We start from the raw sequence: 9,018 nt of genomic DNA, 5'->3' as shown, positions 1-9,018 counted from the left end.
ACTGAGCCACCCAGGCGCCCATGGGGAATCCTATTTCTTTTAAAGTTTTTTCACCTCCATTTTAACATATGCTCATTTGATCAACCTCGTAAATTAATGACTATCTCCTGCATTTTATTTGAAGGAATTGGGATAAAATTATGTCTGTTGAAGAGCTGGATTTGAAATTTTCAAGTCTGCAAAACATGTTTTCTCACTCCAAGTCTGGTATTTCCCAGTTACAGTGAGTCTTTTTAATTATATATTAAGTTTGTAAAAGATAAAAACTTCAAGGCCAAGCTCCCCTGTCTCAGACCTTCTTGTTCTTACTGGTGAATGTCCTTGACAGGTTTGAGGAGAGCAATTTAATTCTGTTTAGACTCCGCAGTTAACACCCCCCTCAAACTCCCCAGGGACCAGTGAGTGCATTAACTCTTTCTTTAGAGAGCTGGTCTGGCACATGTTGACTGCCTTTGTACTTCTCTCCTGTAGCTTTTTGTAAATGTCAAGGACCACTCCACAGACACTTGAGGAGGCGTGCTGTAGAGACACCAACAGAAATGGATAGAAAATGTAAATTGAACAAATGTCTTCTTCAATAACTAAGTCTGCCAAGTAAATAGACCTATGTCAGACGTCTCCCCAGTGAAGTATAGATATTAATACCTGCTCTTTCAATGGGATCAAACTTCATAATCCAGATAGCTGACAATTAATTATGATTTTTCCCTTTATTTATAAAGGGAGAAGATATTGATTGAATGCTTCCTATGTGTAAGTTTCTTTAAATGTAATATTATAATATTATTTTGTTCAGACAGGGAATGGGTTTCCCAATGTTGCACAGATAATAAATGTTGGAGGGGCCATCAACTCTTCACTGCTTGATTAAAAAACAATCTTGATTTTTCTTTGTTTTATTAGGTCTCCCCTAATGTCCCTCCATATATCTCCAAGATGTTAGTTACTGTACTTGTTAGGGATTTTGAGTTATATAGAACAGAAACCAAATCTTGCTAAATTTAGCAAATTATGGAAAAATGTAAAAGTATGTAAAAATATTCTAAGGTAAGCTAAAGAATCAGGCTTAGAAAGATTAACAGGAAAGGTACATCTGGGATCTGGGGAAGAGGAACAGAAAACAATAAAACAGGACTATTAGGTCACTGCCATTGGGATTCATTTGTCCCAACCATGTTTTAATTTTAATTTTTTATGTTTTTTTTAATTATAAAGTACTACAAAGTCACAGAAAAGTGTACAAAATAATAAAAGAGGTATTCACATACTCACCAGATCTAATAAACTTTAATAGCTTGACAGTTTTTACTTCAAATATATTTATTAGAAAATACTTTATTTTATTTTTATTATTATTAAAAAAACACAAATAATCCAGTCAAGAAATGGGCAGAAGACATGAACAGACATTTCTCCAAAGAAGACATGCAAATGGCCACAGACACATGAAAAAATGCCCCACATCACTTGACATCAGGGAAATACAAATCAAAACCACAATGAGTTACCATCTCACACTAGTTAGAATGGCTAAAATTAACAAAACAGGAAACAACAAATATTGATGAGGAATGCAGAGAAAGGGAGACCCTCTTACACTGTTGGTGGGAATGCAAGCTGATGCAGCCACTCTGGAAAATGGTATAGAGGTTCCTCAAGAAGTTAAAAATAGAGCTACCCTACAACCCAGCAATTGCACTACTGGGTACTTACCCCAAAGATACAAATGTAGTGCTCTGAAGGGGATCTGCCCCCCAATGTTCATAGCAGGAATGTCCACAATAGCCAAACTGTGGATAAAGCCAAGATGTCCATCAATAGATGAATGGATAAAGAAGATGTTGTATATACACAATGCAATATTACTCAGCCATCAGAAAGGATGAATACTTACCATTTACATTGACATGGATGGAACTGGAGGGTATTATGCTGAGTGAAATAAGTCAATCAGAGAAAAGACAATTATCATATGGTTTCACTCATATGTGGAATATAAGAAACAGGGCAGAGAACTATAGGGGATAGGAGGGAAAACTGAATAGGAAGTCATCAGGGAGAAAAACTATGAGAGACTCTTAACTATAGGAAACAAACTGAGGGTTGCTAGAGGGAGGGGGGTAGGAGGATGGGGTAACTGGGTGATGGGCGTTAAGAAGGGCATGTGATGTGATGAGCACTAGGTGTTATCTGCAACTGATAATTTTTGAACACTACATCTGAAACTAATGATGTTCTATATGTTGACTAATTGAATTTAAATTAAAAAAAAAGAAAATATTTTAGATAGAACTAAAACCTCACCCTATTTTCTTCCCTAAGGGTAATCTATATCTTAAAGTTGGTCTATAACATCAGCATTCATGCTTTGTACTTTTTTATATATTCATATCCATAAATATAAATAAATGACATGTATTTTATATTGTTTTAACGTTTGTATAAATATTACCATATGTGTGTATACTTCTCCAACTCATTTTTCCCATCTAATATTATTTTTAAAAATTTACCCCTCATTTTTTTGGTCTAATTTATTCATTCTAGTATCTCCATAGCATTTCATTGAATAAATCTATTTATATAATTCCCTATTGAAAAAAAGGTAAGTCATTTGCATTTTTTTTCTTTGCTGTAACAGACTTGCTCTATCTTTATTCATAATTTTCCCTCTAGAAGAGAATTGTTGAGCTATTGAGTTCACCCACTTCAGCTTCACCAGATTTTGCCAAACTGCACTTCAAAGTGGTTGTAACAACGAATATACCAATTAGCAGTGTAACTGAGCTCCTCTTTTTTCTAAATTCTTATTCATGTTTGTCAATTCAGGGCAATTTATCAAATGTTTATTGTGCACATGCTACAAGCCAAGAATTCCTCAACCTTTTCAGAAATAATAGTAAATTTAAGAGATAGAAATGTGTGCTCTTAGACAATTTATACATTGATGAGGCAACACATACAATAAACAATAGATAGAAAAACAATTTTTTTTAAAGATTTTATTTATTTGAGAGAGAGCGAGCACAGACAGGGAGGAGAGTGGAGGGTGAGGGAGAAGCAGAATCCCTGTTGAGCAGGGAGCCTGATGCTGGACTCTGTCCCAGGACCCTGGGATCATGACCTGAGCGGAAGGCAGATACTTAACTGACTGAGCCACCTAGATGCCCCAAAATACAATTTTTTTGTTTTGTTTTAGAAGATGGTGTTATTTGTTGGGGAACGGCTGTCTGATGTGCCCAGTCTCTGACCTCCTCTCAGCTATATAAGAATGAACCTTGGACCTGGAACACTTCCTTACCAACAGATAAAGAGCCCACACTGATCACCTTGTGTGGGAATATCTGTCCTTACTATAGAACAATTAGTTCTCTTTTTTCTCTGCTTAAAGTATGTGTGTTATATAGCACACAGCCAACCCCACTGCTATATCTGTCCTCTGCAGGGAGAGAACAGGGTTTCTTCCACTGTGGTAGGAGAGGGCTATGCATGGGTAGTTTGTCCTGCCACCGTGGCCTGGAAAGGGCCACTGGCCATAGGGGACCAATGGCCACTATTTGGGCTGGTCTTTTTTCATCTCTACTTTGTGTAGGTGGGGCATTGTTCCATCCAGTGCTTGGCTATGTTGTGTTTTCCTTGGAGACTCTTATACCTAAATGCAGTGAGTAGGGGTGTTTGGAATCCTCCCCTGGGGCTGATAAGCAATGCACAGTACTCTGCTCCACAGTCATGGAGAAAAACAAGGGAAAACAAAGTAATAGAAAGTGCCAGAGGGAGAATGAGACTGCAGTTTTAAATTAACAGCTAAGGGAAGTTCTCACTTAGGAAGTGACATCCAAGGGAAGACCTGTTGACTTCACAGAGATATGGGAGCAAGCACACTAGTTATCTAGGAGAAAAACTTGCTAGACATAGGGAAGGGCAAATTAAATGAAGTGAGAATGTTGCTGGGTTTTTTGTTGTTGTCTTTTGTTTTGTTTCATTTGAGGAAGCAAGGAGGCCAGTGTGGCTGTGAGACAGAGTAGTGGAAAAGAGAGCAAAAGAGTAACAGGAATGTTCTTCTGGGTTTTGCTGACTGTCTTAAGGACTTTGATACTCATCTGAATGGGATAGGGATCCACTTCAGGATTTTAAACACAGGATCATATGATCATATTTGACATCTGGCTGCTATACTGAGAATAGATTCTAAGAGGGCAAAGATGGAAGAAAATGCCAATTAAGAGGGCAGGCAAGAATAAATAGTGTGTTGAGCCAGTTTGGCCACAGTGAAGGTGATGAAGAATACTTGGGTATTACTGAGCTCTTTAAATTTTGCCAACTGGTTGACATGAACTGACTTCTCACTGTTTTTGTTAATTTGTATGTCCCTAATTATAAGTAAGATTAATTTTTTTCATCTGTGACTTCTTTTTATATTCTCCATAAAGTAGGAATATGATTTCTTGTTGATTTGTAGATGTATGCAATGTATTCTTTATCCAAATATTTTGATTATATTCATCTCAAATATTATCTCCCAGAAATGTGAATTCTCTTTCACTTATTTGTGAAATAAGTGCACTTACATATTTTTTACTTTTAATATAATATCTAGTAATACTTTCTTCTGAAATTTGTGAACTTTGGTTATTGACTTTGTCCTCTTCCTCCTATTCTTCTTTCTTCTTGTTCTTATTTAAATTACTTGTATGGCTTGTATTTATGGTGTCATATCCAAGAAATTATTGCCTAATATGGAGTCACAAAGATTTACTTTTAAGTGTTCTTGCAGAGCTTTAAAGATTTAGATCTATGTACCACTTTGAGTTAAATCTGTATATAGAATGAGAAAGAGGTCCAAACCAATCTCTATGGGTATAGATCCATTTATCCAAGTACCATTTGTTAAAGGACTCTACTTTCTCCCATTAAATTGTCCTCACATCTTTATTGAAGATTAATTGAAGATTGAAGATGAAGTGTGTCCATCTTTATGTCAGTATCACACGTATCTTGATGACTACAGTTTTGTAATAGGTTTTAAAAGAGGAAGTGTAAGCCTTGCAAATTTGTACTTCCTTATCAGAATTGTTTTAGCGATCTGTTCCTTTCCATTTCTATATGAATTTTAGGGTCAGCTTTTCAGTTTCTGCAAAAACAGTAGGTTGGGGTTCTGAAGGAGTTGGGTTTGTTGGATTTGGAGAACAATGCTATCTTAACACTATTAAGTCTTATGTCTATGAACATGGGTGTCTTTTCATTTACTTTGTTTTTCATTTTTTTTTTCCAAAATGCTTCGTATAACAATAGAGAACAAACTGAGGGTTGATGGAGGGGGTGGGTGGGGGATGGGCTAGATGGATAAAGGGTATTAAGGAGGACACTTTTTGTGATGAGCACTGGGTGTTATACGTAAATGATGAATCACTAAATTCTACTCCCAAAACAAATATTACACTACATGTTAACTAACTGGAATTTAAATGAAAACTTGAAAAAAAATGTTTTATACTTTTCAGTATACAATCCTCACACTTCTTTTTTTTTCAGTTTATTTCTAAGTATTTTATTCTTTTTGATGCAATTGTGAATGGAATTATTTTTTTTTAATTTTATTATGTTATGTTAGTCACCATACAATACATCATTAGTTTTTCATGTGATGATCCATGATTCATTGTTTTCGTATAACACCCAGTGCTCCATGCAGTACATGCCCTCCTTAATACCCATCACCCGGCTAACCAATCCCCCCTCCCCCCTCCCCTCTAAAACCCTGTTTGTTTCTCAGAGTCCATAGTCTCTCATGGTTCATCTCTCCCTCTGATTTCCCTCCCTTCATTTTTCCCTTCCTTCTCCTAATGTCCTCCATGCTATTCCTTATGATCCACAAATAAGTGAAACCATATGATAATTGACTTTCTCTGCTTGACTTATTTCACTTAGCATAATCTCCTCCAGTCCCATCCATGTTAATGTGAAAGTTGGGTATTCATCCTTTCTGATGGCTGAGGAATATTCCATTGTCTATATGGACCACATCTTCTTTATCCATTCATCTGTTGAAGGGCATCTTGGCTCCTTCCACAGTTTGGCTATTGTGGACATTGCTGCTCTGAACATTGGGATGCATATGGTCCTTCTTTTCACTATATCTGTGTCTTTGGGGTAAATACTCAGGAGTGCAATTGCTGGGTCATAGGGTAGCTCTATTTTTAAATTTTTGAGGCACCTCCACACGGTTTTCCAAAGTGGCTGTACCAACTTGCATTCCCAGCAACAGTGTAAGAGGGTTCCCCTTTCTCCACAACCTCTCCAACATTTGTTGTTTCTTTCCCTGTCCATTTTTGCCATTCTAACTGGTGTAAGGTGATATCTCAATGTGGTTTTGATTTGAATTTCCCTGATGGCTAATGATGATGAACATTTTTTCATGTCTGTTAGCCATTTGTATGTCTTCTTCAGAGAAGTGTCTTTTCATGTCTTCTGCCCATTTTTTGACTTGATTATTTGTTTTTTGGGTGTTGAGTTTGAGAAGTTCTTTATAGATCTTGGATATCAGCCCTTTATCTGTAGTGTCATTTGCAAATATCTTCTCCCATTCTATGGGTTGCCTCTTTGTTTTGTTGACTGTGTCCTTTGCTGTGCAGAAGCTTTTTATCTTGATGAAGTCCCAAAAGTTCATTTTTGCTTTTGTTTCACTAGCTTTTGGAGATGTATCTTGAAAGAAGTTGCTGTGGCCGATGTCAAAGAGGTTACTGCCTATGTTCTCCTCTAGGGTTTTGATGGATTCCTGCCTTACATTGAGGTCTTTCATCCATTTTGAGTTTATCTTTGTGTATGGTGTTAGAGAATGGTCAAGTTTCATTCTTCTGCATGTGGCTGTCCAATTTTCCCAGCACCATTTATTGAAGAGACTGTCTTTTTTCCATTGCATGTTTTTTCCTGCTTTGTCAAAGATTATTTGACCCTAGAGTTGAGGGTCCATATGTGGGCTCTCTATTCTGTTCCTTTGGTCTGTATGTCTGTTTTTGTGCCAGTACCATGCTGTCTTGGGGATCACAGCTTTGTAATATAGCTTGAAATCGGGCAACGTGATGCCCCCAGCTTTGTTTTTCTTTTTCAACATTTCCTTGGCGATTCGGGGTCTTTTCTGATTCTATACAAATTTTAGGATTGTTTGTTCCAGCACTTTGAAAAATGTCATTGGAATTTTGATTGGGATGGCATTGAAGGTATAGATTGCTCTGGGTAACATAGACATTCTAGCAATGTTTATTCTTCCGATCCATGAGCATGGAATATTTTTCCATCTTTTTGTGTCTTCTTCAATTTCTTTCATGAGTGTTCTGTAGTTCCTAGAGTATAGATCCTTTACCTCTTTGGTTAGGTTTATTCTGAAGTATCTTATGGATTTTGGTGCTATTGTAAATGGAATTGTTTCTCTAATTTCTCTTTCTACAGTTGCGTTGTTAGTGTATAAGAAAGCAACTGATTTCTGTGCATTGATTTTGTATCCTGCCACATTACTGAATTGCTGGATGAGTTCTAGTAATTTGGGGGTGAGGTCGTTGTGTTTTCCACATATAGTATCATGTCATCTGTGAAAAGAGAGAGTTTGACTTCTTCTTTGCCAATTTGAATACCTTTTATTTCTTTTTGTTGTCTGATTGCTGTTGCTAGGACTTCTAGTATTATGTTGAACAATAGTGGTGAGAGTGGGCATCCTTGACGTGTTCCTGATCTTAAGGGAAAGGCTCTCAGCTTTTCCCCATTGAGGATGATATTCGCTGTGGGTTTTTCATAGATGGATTTTATGAACTTGAGGAATGTTCCCTCTATCCCTATACTCTGGAGAGTTTTAATCAGGAAAGGATGTTGTATTTTGTCCAATGCTTTTTCTGCATCACTTGAGAGGACCGTATAGTTCTTTTTCCTCCTCTTATTAATGTGATCTATCACATGATTGATTTTCGAATTTTGAACCACCCTTGCATCCCGGGGATAAATCCCACTTGGTCGTGGTGGATGATCCTTTTAATGTATTGTTGGATCCTATTAGCTAAGATTTTGTTGAGGATTTTGGAATCCATATTCATCAGGGATATTGGTCTGAAATTCTCCTTTTTGATGGGGTCTTTGCCTGGTTTGGGGATTAAGGTAATGCTGGCCTCATAGAATGGGTTTGGAAGTTTTCCTTCTGTTTCTATTTTTTGAAACAGCTTCAGTAGAATGGGTATTATTTCTTCTTTGAATGTTTGGTAGAATTCCCCAGGGAATCCATCAGGCCCTGGACTCTTGTTTTTGGGGAGGTTTTTGATCACTGCTTCAATCTCGTTACTGGCTATTGGCCTATTCAGTTGTCAATTTCTTCCTGTTTCAGTCTTGGCAGCTTATAGGTTTCCAGGAAGGCCTCCATTTCATCCAGATTGCTCAGTTTATTGGCATATAGTTGTTGATAATAATTTCTAATAATTGTTTCTATTTCCTTGGTGTTAGTCGTGATCTCTCCCCTTTCATTCATAATTTTATTAATTTGAGTCCTTTCTCTTTTCTTTTGGATACGTCTGGCCAGTGGTTTATCGATCTTACTAATTCTTTCAAAGAACCAACTTCTAGTTTTGTTGATCTGATCTACTGTGTTTCTGGTTTCTAATTCATTGATCTCTGCTCTAATCTTAATTATTTCTCTTCTAATGTGTGGCTTAGGCATCATTTGTTGATTTTCTCTAGTTCTTTAAGGTGTAGAGTTAGTTGGTGAATTCGGGATTTTTCTATTTTATTGAGTGAGGCTTGGATGGCTATGAATTTCCCCCTTAGGACCACCTTTGCAGTATCCCATAGGTTTTGGACCAATGTGTTTTCGTTCTCATTGATTTCCATGAATTGTTTAAGTTCTTCTTTGATTTCCTGGTTGACTCAAATATTCTTGGAGCAGAGTGGTCTTTAGCTTCCAAGTGTTTGAATTTCTGCCAAATTTTTTCTTCTGATAGAGTTCCAGTTTTAAAGCACTGTGGTCTGAGAGGGGCGCCTGGG

Source organism: Halichoerus grypus, chromosome 5 (genome assembly GCF_964656455.1).
Source record: "Halichoerus grypus chromosome 5, mHalGry1.hap1.1, whole genome shotgun sequence".
Lineage (NCBI taxonomy): Eukaryota > Metazoa > Chordata > Mammalia > Carnivora > Phocidae > Halichoerus > Halichoerus grypus.
This window is presented reverse-complemented; position numbering follows the sequence as displayed.